Source organism: Urocitellus parryii, chromosome 11 (assembly GCF_045843805.1).
Source record: "Urocitellus parryii isolate mUroPar1 chromosome 11, mUroPar1.hap1, whole genome shotgun sequence".
In the NCBI taxonomy this organism is placed as follows: domain Eukaryota; kingdom Metazoa; phylum Chordata; class Mammalia; order Rodentia; family Sciuridae; genus Urocitellus; species Urocitellus parryii.
Window position 1 is genome coordinate 119,712,092 of NC_135541.1, and position 17,130 is coordinate 119,729,221.

Here is a 17,130-nt window from a genome sequence, read left to right on the forward strand (position 1 = left end):
CAAAACTAAAAAGAAGGAACTAGAAGAAATTGTTCAGCCAATTATCAGCAAACTCAATGAAAGTGTAGGCCCTCCCCCAACTGGTGAAGAGGATACAGCAGAAAGAGAGGAGTTGAAGACACTGATCTGCGAGTGCTGTAATATTGTAAATTAGACTCAGAACTTTCCTTAGGAGAAAACTGAGAGAACTTAAGTCTCCAATGTACTTGGAATCTTCACCTCAAAGTGGAGTTGAAAATGTTATAGCCCAAGTGGCTCTTTACTGCTTTCCATCAGCAGTTGCTCACATGTTTTGGGGAAGAGAGAGAGAGGAGGAATTGGCTATCTTAAAAAACTGGATATAAAAATGTGGGTGAGGATGTGTGTTCACCTCATAAATGTTCTATTTAATGATTGGGTCATGCAAATCTGGTGTAGGAACTTTTTTCTACCATAAATGACACCAATAAATGTTTGTTATTTAAAAAAAATACTAAAAGTTTGGAACTGTCATAAAATAAAAATTTGTACAGATAAAGCTAAAGGATAAAACACTATCAGAAGCATTAAAACCATCTAAAGCCAAATAACTAAACTATATAATTTAAATTATAATATATTTATATATTATATATTATATACTACATATTATAGATTTACATATATCTATATGATATATTATAAGTTGTTTATATACAATTATAATATAATCCTATGTTTTATACATTATATTAATATATATTATACTAATATAATAATTGTATTATTATCTTATTAATAATAGAAATTATATTATTATATAATTACATTACAATGATATTCAATATAATATAAATTAATATAAATCTAAATATATTATATGATATATAATAAACATGTTATATATAATAAAATAATATTTATATATTTAGTTTATATATTATTTTATTACATGTGTTTATAATATATATGTATTTCATATATTATATATAATTTATATGAAATACATATGAATCATAAACATTTGATATATAATATATATAATTTATATAATATATATTTATCTATTTATATATTAATATATATATATAATTTATATATAAATATATAAGTATGTTATGTAAATATATTATATAAATTATATATAATATATTATCATTAATATATAATATATTTATATATTAGGATACATAAAATATGTATAATTTATATATTTTTATTTTATTATATATAACATAAATGTATTATATATTATAATATAAATTAGAATATTATATGATTATATTGTATTTAATTTATATTATATATGTATTATATATTTATGTAATATATTTATATAATATTATAATTTAAATTATATAGATAAATTATGTCTTATTTGACTTTAGATGATTTTAATACTTTTGATAGTTTTTAACCTCTTAACTTTATCTGTATAAATTTTTATTTTATGACATTTTTAACCTTTTTAGTATTTTTTATAATGGTCTTTAAAAATGCTTGCTTCAGATATTTTTAATTTCAATGCATTTTCTCTTCACATTATGAGGGTTTGGTTAAAACCATTCCTTTGAATGTATGCCTGTAATCCCAATAGCTTGGGAGGCTGAGACAGGTGGATTTCAAGTAGAAAGCCAGCCTTAGCAATGGCAAAACTCTTAGCAACCATTTCTTTAAATAAAATTCAGAATAAGACCGGGGATGCGGCTCAATGGTTGAGTGTCCCTTACTTCAATTTCCAGTACCCGCCCAAAAAAACTCCTTTTGTATGAAATGTTTTGACTAACAAATCACGTTACCTACTTTTTCTACATGGACTATCAACCAGTGAAAACGTATATGTCATTACAATTGAGCAACAATTTATTTAAGTTCATTTTGAGAGTACAGTAAGTCACATTGTTTGCAATTTGAGAGATGTAGATGACTGAATGTGTTTCACTTATAAAATACCCAGTTTTTAGAAACTAGTCCATTCCTGTTATTTTCTGGGTTTCATCATCTTGCCTAAAATATGATGTAAAAGGGACAAAAATAAAATAGCCTTCTTTGGTATCTGTGAACTATATTGTGAGTCAATGTTTTTGTATGATCATATTACACTTGATAAAAATTATGTACAGGTTTATACACACATTATTACATGTAAATAATTTCAAGTACAATAAGTTATTGTGGCTTCTCTGAAATTGTTGCCTCTTGGAGTATGATACTTTAAGATTATTAACTATTGACTCAGTGGTCAACACATGGGCTCATCACTCGACTATGATATGAAATGCGTTTTAGGGCATGTTGTCTTATAGTTCTCCATAACATTAAGGACTAAGGAGAAATGAACAAATGGCCTTTTTAATGCTAAAGCCATTTTTTAGCCTTCCTTATACAAAGGACAAAAATCATATTGGTTTGAAAACTTAAAAATAAAATCAGATCTAACATTTATTGAGCTTTCTTTGTGTATTTACACTTTACCGAGTTGAAATTTCACAGCAACCTCTAATGGGTAAGTAAGCATTTTATAATTCCTGTGTTACAGATGAGGAAACTGAGGCTTAGCTAAGTGACATGCTTTTAGTTTTCAGAGATGCAGCAAGCAGAATTGAATCTCAAATACAGGGTTGTGAAATTTTGATTAGTGCTTCTTTTTTGGGGTACCAGAGAGCCACATCCACATTAATCCTATAGCCTAACAGGCTGATCTTAGTTTAATAATGTGCTCCAAATGAGTCGTTCAGTCAGAATTTGAACCCAGCTAGCTTCCATTAATTTTACTATCGAAAGATCTAGAGCTCCTAATAAGGAATATTAAGAAAAGATAAGTTAAATTTTTTAGTTTTGACTGCTTAATACATACCAAGTAATTCTAAGCCTATTCCTTAGTAGATCATTAAGACCACATGCCAACATATCTCCACATAGGAGTCAGTCTTAACAGAGGAAGGCAGGTCGGGCTAGGGCAGTGCACTTACCCAGGGCAGAACTGCAGCAGGAGCTGAGCCAGCACCCAGGCAGCTGGCTGCAGAGCCTGCACTCTTCATGGTGCTAGAAGTTCTGCAGGACTGTAAATATGTTCTGGTGTTTACCATCCAACCACAATGGCTCAGCTCCCTTCTATCAATGTGGAAAAGGGCCCAGGAGACAAAATCACATGAGCAGTGCCTGGGAACCAGGTAAGAGAGGCCAGCAGCCTCAGGTGAAGAAGGAGGTCAAATGAGATGATGACCTGCAAATGATGCTGGTGTGCACCTGTCTGCAAACCACTGCCCAAGGATGTGGGAGAAGGACCAGGTGGCAGGGATGAGGACCATGGGCTAGGAACAGGGCCATTGGAAAGCCATCAGACCACTGCAAAGGCACACAGTTCCACTATCTCAGGATATAGAGTACACAATAAGAAATGTTGATCTTAACCAGGTGATGGTGAAGTGTACTGAGAATTTATTAGGTGAGTTACTGTTCTAAGCACTTTTCGTCTCAAGGAACTCAAAGGAACTCCTAGTTGATCTACATAAGATCATTCTATGATTGCAAGAAGAGTTTGTGGTGCTATTTAGTCCAGGGCCAGTGCAGATGGTGTGAACAGTTTGGTCATATGGGAAAATCGTCAGGGAGTTTAAATTAAAGACACAGACACCATTTTACCTTTAAACCAGCTCTGGGATGGCTCCTTGAACCCTCAGCCTCAAGCTCCCCATGGGGGCAGTGAGGTTTTACTAAAAAGGAGAGAGAGAGAGAGAGAGAGAGAGAGAGAGAGAGAGAGAGAGAGAGAGAATATGCTAGGGATAGGGCTTTTATTGGGGAACAAAAAATTCTGGGGAAAATTTCATGCAATGAAGGTCAAGGGGGGGCAATGTGGCAAGGTCAGGTGCAATGATTGGATCTTTGGAGCAGTGATGAGACACGCCTCCACATGGAAAAGCTCTCAAACCCAAAGAGGGTGGGGAGAGCTCTGCTACATTAAAAGTGTCTGAGCACCTCACAACTAGCCAGGAGTAAACTCAGTCAGTTCAAGGATGGACTCCCACAGAGCTGCACTTCAAAGGGAAGGGAAACAAATATATATAATGACTCCTCTCTAGGGAGCAGAGTGGCTCAGCAGCTCAGCAGTTTGGGGGTGGCCCATTCCAGGAATGGTGGGGGGTCCAGAAAACTCACCTAGTTCCAGAACTGCAGGGTTCTGGGACATCACTCCATTGTAGGGTCTAGGATTCTTATCCAGTTCCAGGACTGCAGAATCTTGGGAGACCTGCCACCCCCAGCAGCCCAGGCAGTCAAACTAAAGGTTGCTTGAGTGAATTTCCTAGGTAGCCAAATAAAGCACCCAGGACAGCTCCTCTGCCTCAAGCTCCCCCAATGGGAGAGCAAGGAATGTCACGAGGGGCTGGTGAGAGTGAGCATGTCCAAGAGTGGACTTTTACTGGGGAGATCCTCATTCTTCAGAAAATTCCATCCAAAAAAGGTCAAGAGGAGCAGGGTTACAAGGACAGGTAAGGTAATTTGATCCCTGGGGTTATAGGAAGGCAAACCTAAGCATGAAGACACATTCTGCTACTTCCAGGATCAGGGCAGCCATGTAGGGCCACTTTGAATGTGGCCAGATCCCTGGAAGTGACTGACAGAGCTGCAACCAATCAGGGAAGGAAAATGCAACAGCCCCCCACAGAGGCGGATCCAGTTCTAGGGCTGGAAGGTCTAGGAAGCTCACACAGTTCCAGCATTGCAGGGTCCTGGGTCTTACCCAGGGTTGTAGGGTTTTCTGACCTGTAGGGTGAGGATGCAGCTCAGCCAATGCTCTGTTTTCTGAACCCATGGCACTACATTCATCTCAGCCCTTGCAAGTCTGGCTGCTCAGCTAGGTCCCAAGAAGTGATGTGAACCTTCAGTCAGACATGGGTTATGACTGCTGTGGGCACTCAGATGCCTCTTCCAGGAGGCAGCCTACAGTCCCAGGCGAGGCCCTGAGGGGCAGGGTGCACCAGAGACTGGGAGCACTGATGTGTGGCTTCACTGCAGCCTGGCCCCATGGGGTAGGCTGTGACAGGGGCTGAGCTCAGGAGTGGCAGGCCACCAAGTGTGGGTGGTTTAGCAGTGCCTAAGTCTCAGGGAAGGTGGGGTGCCATGGCTGTTTGTCACCTGAGCAAGACACAATCCAGCAGTATTTCCAGTCCCCAGGTGCCATGGTCTAATAGCTGTGCTGGCCACAAGAGTGGGGGACACGGTCACCTCCTTCTCTTCTGGAGCTCAGATGTGTGGACTCCAGGCAGTCCCCTCAGGGGAGCTGAGTGGCATGAGAATACAAGAGTCCTAGTAGTGAGTATGGAAGATGTCCAAGGTTTGGGTGGGAGCCGCTGGGGTCCTCTTGCTTCATTAGTCCACCCAGGGAGGAGGCTCCCTTGTTCTGAGCTGCTCCTGGCTGTTGATGGAGTGTCAGACACTAAGTGTGTCCTATACTCTGTGTGAACATCCCAGGTTCCCATGCTCTATCTGGCTTCTGCTGATCTTTAGATGTGCTCTGAGGCTCTCTTCACTTACCCTCACCAAAATGCATTGCTTATTTTGGGAGTTGTCTTTGTGGGAGGAAGGATGGTAGGGCTTCTAGTCAGACTTCTTGCTAGCATCTCTCCTCCCTAGAAATGTTTACTTTCAAATCAGAATAATCGTACCCGGTATCACCATGTTTAATCAAATTTGTATTGGAGATCCTCTGAGTAAAATATAATGAGAATAAAAGAAAGTAGAAGAATGGAATACTAAAATATAGAATGCTTAAACTTCCATTATTTTCAAATGATGACTATTTTTTTAATATTTTTTATTATTTTTTTTTAGATGGACCCAATATCTTTATTTTATTTTTTTTTAATGTGGTGCTGAGGATCGAACCCAGTGCCTCCCGCATGCCAGGCAAGTGCACTACCTCTTGAGACACATCCCCAGGCCAAACTATATATATTTCGAAAAAAAAATGTAATCTCCAGAAAGATTATTGGAAATACCTATAGAAATTGTCAAGGTTCCTGATAAAAGTTTGAGGTATAAAAGTAAAAATAAAGTATTATATTCCAGTGGCAAATGATTAGAAATTGTGATTGAACAGGATATACTATTTGCAATAGTATCAGAGACTGAAATTGCCTAAATAATCAAAAAATAAACTTAAGACTTCTGTAGACAGATTATAAAATTTTATTAGGTGATGTTCAAAAGAACATAAATACATGAAGGCATATACTACATTTGTCAATATAAGACTTAGTCTAGGCCATTTTTAAAAGTATTTTTAAGGTAGCCAGGTGTGGTGGTGCAAACATGTAATGCCAGCAGCTCAGAACGCAGAGACAGGAGGATCATGAGTTCAAAGCTAGCCTCAGCAAAAGCAGGCACTAAACAATTCAGTGAGACCGTGTCTCTGAAACAAAATACAAAATAGGGCTGGGGATGTGGCTCCATGGTAGAGTGCCCCTAAATTCAATCCCCAGTACATCCTCCCCCTCAAAAAAAAAGTATTTTGAACCTAAAACACCATGAAATCTAAAGAGGAACCTGGAGTGGGTCTAGTCTATCAACTAACTATTTAGCTATTATTATTATTATAAATTAAGCTATTGTCATTATAAAGTTGTTCTGACTAAAATAGTATGATGCTGGTAGAAATTACGTTAACTACAAATATGTAGAAATTACATTAATTAAAAAATGTAGAAATTATATTAAGTACAAAACTACTTTGATGTAACAGCAATCTCCTATCAAGTAGACATTCCATATTGCATGGAAACACAGAGGCTCACAAAACAACTCAGCATTCTAGAATCACAAAGTTTTTGAAGAATTTAAAAATGTTCAGTAAAATGCAAGAGGAAATTCATTGCAAAATTACACACTAGGGTAGTGTGCAAGACAATGCAGAATGGAAGCAATATACAATCTAAATGTCTGAATGTTCTATTCCTCATGGCATACCCACTCCCATGCACACATTAGGCTTTCTCAGTAACAGTGTAAGAGGTCAGTTGTGAGGACCAGACTGAAGGTAAGCAAGGCTTCTCAGCAGAGGGAGTTTTCCGAGAGCCATGCACTCTTGCTCTTTTGGGAGATGCAGGAGCAACGCTATTGGTCAAAGCCACAATTCTCTCTTTTTAAAATTTTTAATGTGTTTCAATTAGTTATACATGACAGTAGAATGCACTTATATACTTTGATATATCATACATAGATGGGATATAATTTCTCTTTTTCTGAGTGTACATATTGTAGAATCACATTGGTTATACAGTCACATATATATAAAGTAATAATGTGTGTTTCATTCTACTATCTTTCTTATCCCCATATCCCCTGCCTTCCCCTCCTTTCACTTACCTCTACCTAAGGTAACACTATTTTTTTTTTGCATTACAATTCTTAATACACATATATACCACAATTTTTGTATTTCTGTTTGTATATAAAGTATGTGGACACCCAATTCAAGTCTTCATACATCACATTTCACCATGCTTGCTAATCCCCTGCCCCCTCCCTTTCTCTCCCACCCCCTACCCTATTTCTCCCATGCTCTGCCTCCCAACCCCACCATGAGTCAACCTTCTTATATCAGAGAAAACATTCAGTATTTGTTTTTTGGAGGGGATTGACTAACTTCACTTAGCATTATCTTCTCCAGTGCCATCCATTTACATGCAAATGCCATGGTTTTGTTCTTTTTTAATGCTGAGTAAAATTCCATTGTGTATATATGCCACATTTTTTTATCCAATCATCCACTGAAGGACATCTAGGTTGGCTCATGTCTATTTCATTCTACTAGCTTTCCTATCCCCACATTCCTGCCTTCCCCTCCTTTAGCTATTGTGAATTGTGCTGCTATAAACATTGATGTGGCTGTGTCCCTGTAGTATGCTGTTTTTAAGTCCTTTGGATATAGTCCGAGGAGAGGAATAGCTGGGTCAAATGGTCGTTCCATACCTCCATACTGTTTTCTATATTGGCTGCACCAATTTGCAGTCCCACCAGCAATGTATGAATGTACCTTTTTCCCCACATCCTCACCAACACTTATTGTTGTTTGCCTTCATAATAGCTGCCATTCTGACTGGAATGAGATGATATCTTAGAGTGGTATTGATTTGCATTTTTCTGATTGCTAGAGATGATGAGCATTTTTTCTTATATTTATTGATTGATTGTATATCCTCTTCTGAAAAGTGTCTGTTCAGGTCCTTAGCCCATTTGTTTGGGTTATTTGTTTATCAGTGTTTAGCTGTTTGAGTTCTTTATGTACCCTAGATATTAGTGCACTATCTGATATGTGAGATGTAAAGATTTGCTCCCAGGATGTAGGCTCTCTGTTCACCTCATAGATTGTTTCTTTTACTGAAAAGAAACTTTTTAGTTTGATTCCATCCCATTTATTGATTATTGGTTTTAATTCTTGTACAGTAAGAGTCTTATTAAGGAAGTTGGGGCCTAATCCCACATGATGAAGATTAAGGCCTATTTTTTTCTTCTATTAGACGCAGAGTCTCTCACAACTCTCTTTACAATACTGAGTAAGTGGTAATTATTTTACTTGGTTAGACTTTTCATAGGGTCAGAATAGATGACATGAAAGAAAGCTGTCCATCGGTGGGGGACAGGTCTCTGCTTCATGGCTACTTAGTGTTGAGTGGGTTCTATAATCAGTGTTCTGATACTCACACATTAAAAAAAATATGTCCAACATATATTCTTCCCAAGGAAAGCTCTATCACACAGGTTAATACTATTACCCTTCTATAAAAGTGGATGTCTTATGATCATATTTTTTCTTTTTACTCTGTAGTGGAAGGAAACATTCTCAACCGATGTAGCAAGAATCATTTATCAACAGAATAAAAACACAAGTTTATCAACACATTCTTAAGATTCCCAGAAACAGAACTGTCCAAATAGACAACTTGGATTCACGATGGACATGGCATCATAGAGAAGTACGAAAAGAGATAATTACTTAACAAATGGGACTGGAGAATTGGCATTCCACAAATAAAATACACACTTGCATTCCTACATCATTCCATATGCATGGTCAACTCGAGATATATTAACCATGTTAATATTTTAAAAGGAAATTTTAAAATGATTAGTGGAAAATATTGCAGATAGCTTTTAAAACACATGAAAACACAGGATCACATGAGAAAAGATTATTAATTTGAGCACATAAAATTAAAAACATCTGGGGTTGGGGCTGGAGCTTGGTGGTGGAGTGCTTGACTACCATGTGCAAGGTGCTGGGTTTGATTCTCAGCACCACATAAAAATAAATAAATAAAATAAAAGTATTGTTTCCAACTATAACTAAAAAATATTTTTTAAAAACATTAAAGATATCTGTATGTCCAAAGATGTATTAAACAGGACGACCGGGGTGCTGCGGGGTGAAAAAGAGTGCCCAGCAAAGATGCTGCTGGACTTGTCGCAAGAGCCTAAGGAGCACCTGGCCTTCCTGCAGAAGTGGTAGTGGAGTTTGAGTGGATCGGGGTGGAGTTCCTGAGGCCAGGGACCATCCCCAAGGTCTACGAGGGCGCCGCCAGGAAGCTCAACGTGAGCAGCAACACTGTCCAGCATGGTGTGGAAGGGTTGACCTACCTGCTCACCAAGAGCTCCAAGCTCATGATTTCTGAAGTGGATTTCCAAGACTCTGTTTTTGTTCTGGGATTCTCTCAAGAACTGAGCAAATTATTGCTTCAGCTTTACCTCGACAACAGAAAAGAGATCAGGACTAGGGGCTGGGGATGTGGCTCAAGCGGTAGCTCGCTTGCCTTGCGTGTGTGCGGCCCGGGTTCGATCCTCAGCACCACATACAAACAAAGATGTTGTGTCCACCGAGAACTAAGAAAAAAATAAATAAATGTTAAAATTCTCTCTCTCTCTCTCTCTCTCTCTCTCTCTCTCTCTCTCTCTCTCTCTCTGTCCCCCTCTCTCTCTCACTCTCTCTCTAAAAAAAAAAAAAAAAAGTAAAAAAAAAAAAAAAAAGAGATCAGGACTATTCTGGGTGAATTGGCACCCAGCCTTCCCAGTTACCACAGCCTTGAGTGGCGACTACATGTTCAACTTGCAAGCAGAAGTCTCAGGCAACAGATTCAGCCAGCAGTGACTATCAAACTACACCTAAATCAGAATGCAGACCACAACACCAAAGTTCTGCAGACAGACTCAGCCACCCTACTTCATTTAGTTCACAACTGCAACAATCCTTGGAGGGGATGAAAACAAACCACTGTAGGAGAGTAGGTCACAACATCAAGTAGTACCAAGTGTTAAGGTCCTAATGCCATTGACTCATTTGTGAATGGAGGAAATTCAGGAATTACTTTTCAGAATTAATTGTTATTAATTGGTGTTGATAAATGCATCTAGATTCCATGAAATTCCTTTTCCTATTCCAGGATATTGAGGTCATGATCAGAAGCTCAAATCAGGTTCCTTTTCTGGTGCTAAATGTGGTCAGCTTCTTGACAGACTGAAATTTAATTTTGTATTTTAAATGTGTAAATAGGATTGAATCAACTAGAAATAAATCTATACTGTTCATATCTTCTGTATATATGAGTAATACCCTGGTTTTCATACATTTTTGTCTGCTTAACTAGTATGTTCCTCCTTATTGATCAATTTTGAGAAAATTGACAGCTAATTCCTTTCCTATTCAGAGTATTTATAAATAGTACAATATTTCTGACTTTTCAAAGCATCTCATGATGTTACTAGCTACAGAATAATGTAAAGTGAGTATGAGTTTTTTAAATTATATGCCCATATTGTTATAGGAAGTTCATGCAGTTTTCTTTGAATGTAAACATAAGTAGTTTTTACCATATTGCTGAAGTTTGACTTATGGTTCATTGACTTAAGTAGTACTCAATTTTGTGTGATTGTTAATAATATTTTCACAAGGATTAATTTTTCCCATATACCCAAAGCAACTAAGAGACACACTGTCATTTACATTTGTAAATAATGGATACAAGAATAATGTAATCAATGCTTGATTATCCAGGGGAAAAATTATGTCTTAAAATAAAAATGTTTAGAAATTTAAGAATATATTTTTTTTTAATGTTAATATAATTTATTTCCAAGTGTTAGGATTACAAATTTTTTCCCTTTTTTTTTTAGCTTATAAGTGAATTCTTTCCTTTGACAGACTTATGATTCAAGAGTTTTCGCCATTGCTGATAATAACTGCAATTCATATTTTATCTCATAGTTTTCTCTGGTAACACCTTTACTTTTTGGATGACTTTACAATGGATGAACATGAATTATTTTGAAAAGTTGCATTATATAAAACTACAAATCATCCAGTAACTGATATATAAATCTAACAAAACTGCTGAAGATCATCCATACAATCTGGAATGAAAATAACAAAATATTACCTCCAAGGTCTCCCAATTTGTAACACAAAGAGAAGGCATACTACTTCTTCAAGTCTTAATCATATAATCTTCCTAACTAGACAATGTTGTTCCTACTTAACTACATTTAATGAATAAATGACATGCAAACAAATAACACTTTATATTGTATGAATCAATATTGTAATTACTGTACAAAAGATCATATTTTCACATTATGTCCAATACTACTAAAATAGTTTGAAATTCAACATCAGTACTAACCATTTTCCAAATTCCTCTGAAATGTTACCAAAATAAACACTTTATTGATAACAACTTCATGCTTTTTATTTTTCTAACTTCTGATTCCCAAAAGGAACTAATGCCTATAACACAGATGACTATCCCAAAACTTACTAAACAGAAAGAGAATCAGTCTAAGTGTAAGCAACACTTTCACAAATTACACCTTACTCCATAATTTCTGTAAGAAAAATACAAAGAATGAAAAACAAATTTATGGCTAAATTCCAACTCTTTGATTTGCAAAGCTACTACTCAATTGCCACATATACATTTCAAGTACTTCTATGCAATAATTATCTTCCTTAAGAAAGCGAAAACTATTATGAAGATCAAAGTTGTTTCCCCAATCTGGGAGAGGAAAGGAAAGGGAAAAATCATCAACTCCCTATTTGTCCTTATCTCTGTGCTCTTAAGTACATCAAAAACGATCTTAAAACTCATCTCATTCTCTAGTGTCAGTAACTATGTGGGTTTCACCTCTGTACATCACTTGTGATCCATGCTACACAGGCAGAATTCATCTAGAATTATGGAGTGAACACTACATCCAGAAAATCTATCTTCCCTTGATGTAGTATGCTTCATAAACCAATAACTAGTTATTTCAGGTAGAGATCAGATCATATATTAGAGAAGGTCACTTTTACAATAGGTCTCCTAAACTCTGAAGGCTAAAATCCAGGAAAGGCAAAGAAGAGGACAGCATTTACAAATTATTTCCCCTCCAATTTCAATCATGCTTAACAAGCTTACACAGACAAAACCCTGGACATTAGAGATGATGAGGAATGGCTTTTCAAAGATAAGGACAAAAGTTTACCTGACAGCAATTAATCCCACATAGTGCAACAAAAACAGACACAAGACACATGGTAAACGCAAGGAAGAGAGAAATTATTTGATCCAAACCCATGTGTCCAAGAGTTTCATTAAGGATAGCCTCCTTTCTTTAAAAATTAAAAAAAAAAAAGAAAGAAAGAAAGAAAGACCCTGCTACTTTGTGAACCAAAAAAAAAAAAAAAAAAAAAAGAAAATACAAGTAAAACATTATTGACAAAAAGATGTGACATATGAGATGGTATTTTGTGCAATGCAGGAAAGCCTAAAAATTGGAATAAACTTTCCTCTGGCAACAATTTATAAGTACATAAAGTTCCTTATTGTTTTCCATCTTAAAAAGAATCTCTTTGAAAAGTTCTACTTAAAAAACGTAAATTGTGCATTAAACTATGGTGTGGTATAACTCTTGCTTAACAATGATTAAAGGCATACTTAAAATATGCACTCAAAACACTAAAAAAGAATCTGATTTTACTAGATGGGACTATATCTGAAGTAGTCTTACATAATATTCTTTAAGTTCACTTACCACTATTCTTCAATAAAAACAAAACAATCACAAAACACATTTTCATGCTTTTTTACATACCAATTTTTGTAAAAGGCAATCTGAAATAAACACTTGAAATTTTTGGTTAAACTACAGTTTCCCACAAATTATGACTATATATCCAAATGATATACATAAAATACAACAGTTCTAAATATACATATATGTACAATCAGAAATAATATCTATTTCTTTATAGAATACTACACATTTATGACTTTTGACTAGCAAGACACACAGACTATGGTAATGTACAAGGCTGATAACTTGAAGGAAAGGATTCTGAAGGTCTGTAAATACTCATACATTTACCAAAGGCTAAGTCAGTGAAATGTTGTTATCACTAAGGCATACACCTATCCTTAATGAAGACTGAAGCAACTTGACTACTTGTCAAAGATGTTATGAAATAGTAATGAAAAATTATTGGGCATTTAAAAGCAAGCAGGTATTAAACATTGAATATGAAAACATCAGATTACTTACAGACTTTACTAAGAATTCTGGAAAAGCTTTGAGCAACAAGTTATAGTCAGAAAGGATCTAAACTAGCTCACAGCCATAATGCTACTTGGGAAAAAAAAATTAGTTCCAGTATGGTGTATTTACCTATCATAAAATATTTTACTCTTAAGCTAAAAGAATAATGAAATTCTCTCCTGCTGCTTCTCTAGTTCCAGAAAGCAGTAATCTTGGTCTTTTAAGGTATACTGACAAATCCCAAACTCCTAGATCAGTGCCTGGTACTAGTCCTCAGTATTTCTTGAACAAACAAATGACTGGGAGTAGAGAACAGGTTAAGAGCAGACAAACCTAAAACTATCAAAGAATTGATCACAAACAATGATAGAATTGATTAATGGGAATAATAACAACCTAAGTGTGTTGAGGTCAAATATGAATTGTTCCATATTTTAGCAAAAAAACCTGAATGAACTGTGTAAGACAATGAACATAACCTGTTATATAAAACTAGTGACTTCACAAAATTGTGAATAATCTCACTTCTGCTAAAAAAAATGGATCTGATAGTCAACTGGACGATTTAGGTCGCAAATTCATAAACCCAGTTCTTTGCCCAATTACAAAGAAAAATGTGCTAGTGAACTTATTAATGCTCTTTTGTCAATACTTCTCAGTTTCTGATGTAGTTTCTCACAAATATTTAGAAAGTATTTCAAGCATCCAACCCTCCTTAATATAACGTAAAAATACATATCCTACTTATCTACATAAAGCCGGAAGTTTCCACACATTGACACTAACTAGTACTTATGTGCAGGCAATTTCAAAATTCCAAGTATATTCTTTTGTTTTAAATTTTATGAATTTAAAGTGATCCTCAGTTCTCTAGGACCAAGCTACTCACTCAATTAGGACAATTCCATTAAAAGGTGGGTCACTCTCCTCATCACAACTAAACTTCAGAAAAAGTATGCTTTAAAAAGTGAATACAAACCCGCCATTTCACACCTGATATAATGTATTTATGAATCTAAGGCAAAATGAAAATATTTCTCTAGTTCTACTTCCAAAAACTTGTTTGATTGCTAGTTTGTCTATCTTGACTTACACCTGTTACTGCAGCGACGTGAGCAAGTACGTCCAGTTTCTGTTACAACAATATATTGTAATTGCTTGCCACTGGCTGTTTGAATCAAGTGTGACATCCAGAGTTAGACCCTATACACTAAAGAGTGTATGACTCCATGTAATGACAAAAGAGAAAGTTTTTAAACAGAATACGTTTGTTGTCGCTAAAAGTGACAGCAGAAAAGTACAGCAGCTCTGCGTGGTGACCAGACTCCTTCTTTCAGACTTCCAAGGCTAAGAAACGGAAAACTAATTGTCCAATTTGTTGGGTCTCGCCTCCTTCCCGCCGGCCCTCCTACGAGTGGCCAGACAGTTCCTGAACCAGAGTTTGTGAAGTGCTTCGGAGGCTTGTGGGATGAAAGATGCTATAAAGACGCTTCATGTTATGAGTATATTGCCACTGAGCTTTTCGGGGAACCACTGTCACTGCGTCGGGGACAGGTTGGTGGCACAACCCTTGCCGAGGAGGGGGGAGAGGCGGGCACAGCCCCCTTGGTGGCCGTGAAGCGAGGCTGGGTCACGTTTCACGCCGCAGCTAGACCACACGTGAAAAGTTACACACACGCCCCACACCGAGGACTCCGGTCGGTCTCCATCCCCGAGGGCTGGAGTGCTTGAGCCCGGGGGCAGGAGAAGCGCGGGGGCCCGGGCCTACACCCCACAGATGCAGGGAGGGCCAGGCGGCGCGGGCCCCGCGCAGCGACGCCCGGGGCGGCGGGGGCCGGGCGCGGGGAACGGCCCGGGAGGGCGGCCGCGCCGGGCCCCGCGCAGCCCCGTGGCCGGGAAGGCTCGCGCCCCGCGGCCGGCGGCGTGGGGGAGGGGAGGCGGGCCTGCGGCCTGTTGGGGGAGTTCAGCCCGGGCCTCGCGTGCGGCTCTCGGCCGGGGCCCCGGCCCCGGGGTCCCGGGCGCCGAGGAGGGACTCACCGGAAAGGCCCGGATCCGCATCTTGGTGTCCTTCCGGCTGCCCGTGCCTTTGCTCAGATTCGACGTGGTGCTCGTCCCCTACCCGGCGGCGGCTTCGGGTCGCACTCCCAGGCGCCGGTGTCACATTTAAGGCGGGCGGGCGGGCGGGCGAGGGGCGACGCTGGGGGCGGCGGCGGCGCGGCCCCCGGGCTAGGCTGGAGAGCGGGCCGGCCCCTGGGCGGCCGCGGCGGCGACGGCTCCGGCTCCGGCGACTCGGACTCGGCTGGGGGCTGCGCTGGCGCGGCGGCTCCGCAGGGTCCCCCTCACGCCCGGCTCGGCTCCCTTTATCGCGCTCCTCCGCGATGGCGGCGGCGACGCCGACGGACAAACATCTCACTGCGCAGGCCCAACGTCCTCCTCCTCCTCCTTCTCCTCCTCCGCCTAAGAATATATTGTCAATATAACTGATAGAGTTTCAATATAATTAACACACTTGAAAATTAAAAATATGTAAAGATAACCTGCAAATTGGTAAGAAAAATATAATTAATCTAGTTAAAAATGACCAAAATATATGAACAGAAATTTTACAAAGGAATACAAATGACTATCAAACACAGAAAAGGGATGTAACATTATCAATAACAATAAATATAGACCTCATAATGAAACAGCTTCTGAAGGTTTTATTGCCAACAGCTAAGAGACCGTGAGAAAGTGCCTGGACACCTCCAAGGAGACTAGACGAAGGGCATCTCACATGTGATGGACACTTGTAGCAACTGATGCTGCTTCTAGGAAGAGAGCTGGGTGTGATCCCTGGGCTGACCTCTCATATGCCCTGTGACCAGCAGCCACATTCCCAGCACATATACTAGGGACAGTCCCAAACAAGGGAGGCCTGTGCCTGAAGCTCGTGGCAATGAGGTTCAGAGCAGCATAAACCTGGAGACTCTCAAAAGTGCATAAGCAGGAGAGTGAGCAAGGCAACCAGGTACATCCACAGGCTAACTCCAGTCAAAACCAGTGAGCACAGTGGATGAGTTTAAGGACCACCACTCTTTGATGTCTATTTTTATGTGTCCAGCTGGCAAGGTTATGGTCCCCAGTTGTTTGGTTAAGCATCAGTCTAGATGTGGAAAAATACTTCTTAGCTGTGATTAACATTGACTTTGAGTAACACAGGCCACACTTTATAGTGTAGGTGGACCTCATCTAATCAGTTGACAGCCTGAAGAGCAAGAACTGAGCTTCCTAAAGCAGAAAGGATTATTCTCAAGGCTGAAACATAGAAGACTCACCTGAGTTTTCAACCTGCTAACTTATGGAATTGATTCGAGATTGCAGCATCTACTTTTTCCTAAATTTCCAGCCTGCTGACAAGTGCCATGGATGGTCTGCTCCCATAATATGAAACAACACATCAAAACTAATCTCTCTCCCATTCTCTCTCTCCTTATCTCTTCCCAGACTACACAGAATGCAGATACATTCAACAGAGTATTTTTGTTAAAGGATCACTAAACTGTTATACATTTATATGTATTTGTGTACACACACACACACACACACACACACACACACACACAT

At 38.6% G+C, this 17,130-nt stretch overlaps 1 long non-coding RNA gene and 1 pseudogene across 2 annotated transcripts in view; one reads left to right on the forward strand and one right to left on the reverse strand.

Annotated features, from left to right (window-relative positions):
• LOC144249213 (uncharacterized) overlaps positions 1-15,693 on the reverse strand; it is a 182,149-nt gene extending 166,456 nt beyond the window's left edge. For both annotated transcript variants that reach the window (XR_013342191.1, XR_013342192.1), the window contains exon 1: positions 15,562-15,693. This is a non-coding gene — a long non-coding RNA (uncharacterized LOC144249213). The remainder of the gene's footprint in view (positions 1-15,561) is intronic.
• Positions 9,097-10,834, forward strand: LOC144249212 (COMM domain-containing protein 2-like; annotated as a pseudogene).
• Positions 15,694-17,130: the final 1,437 nt, after the last annotated feature.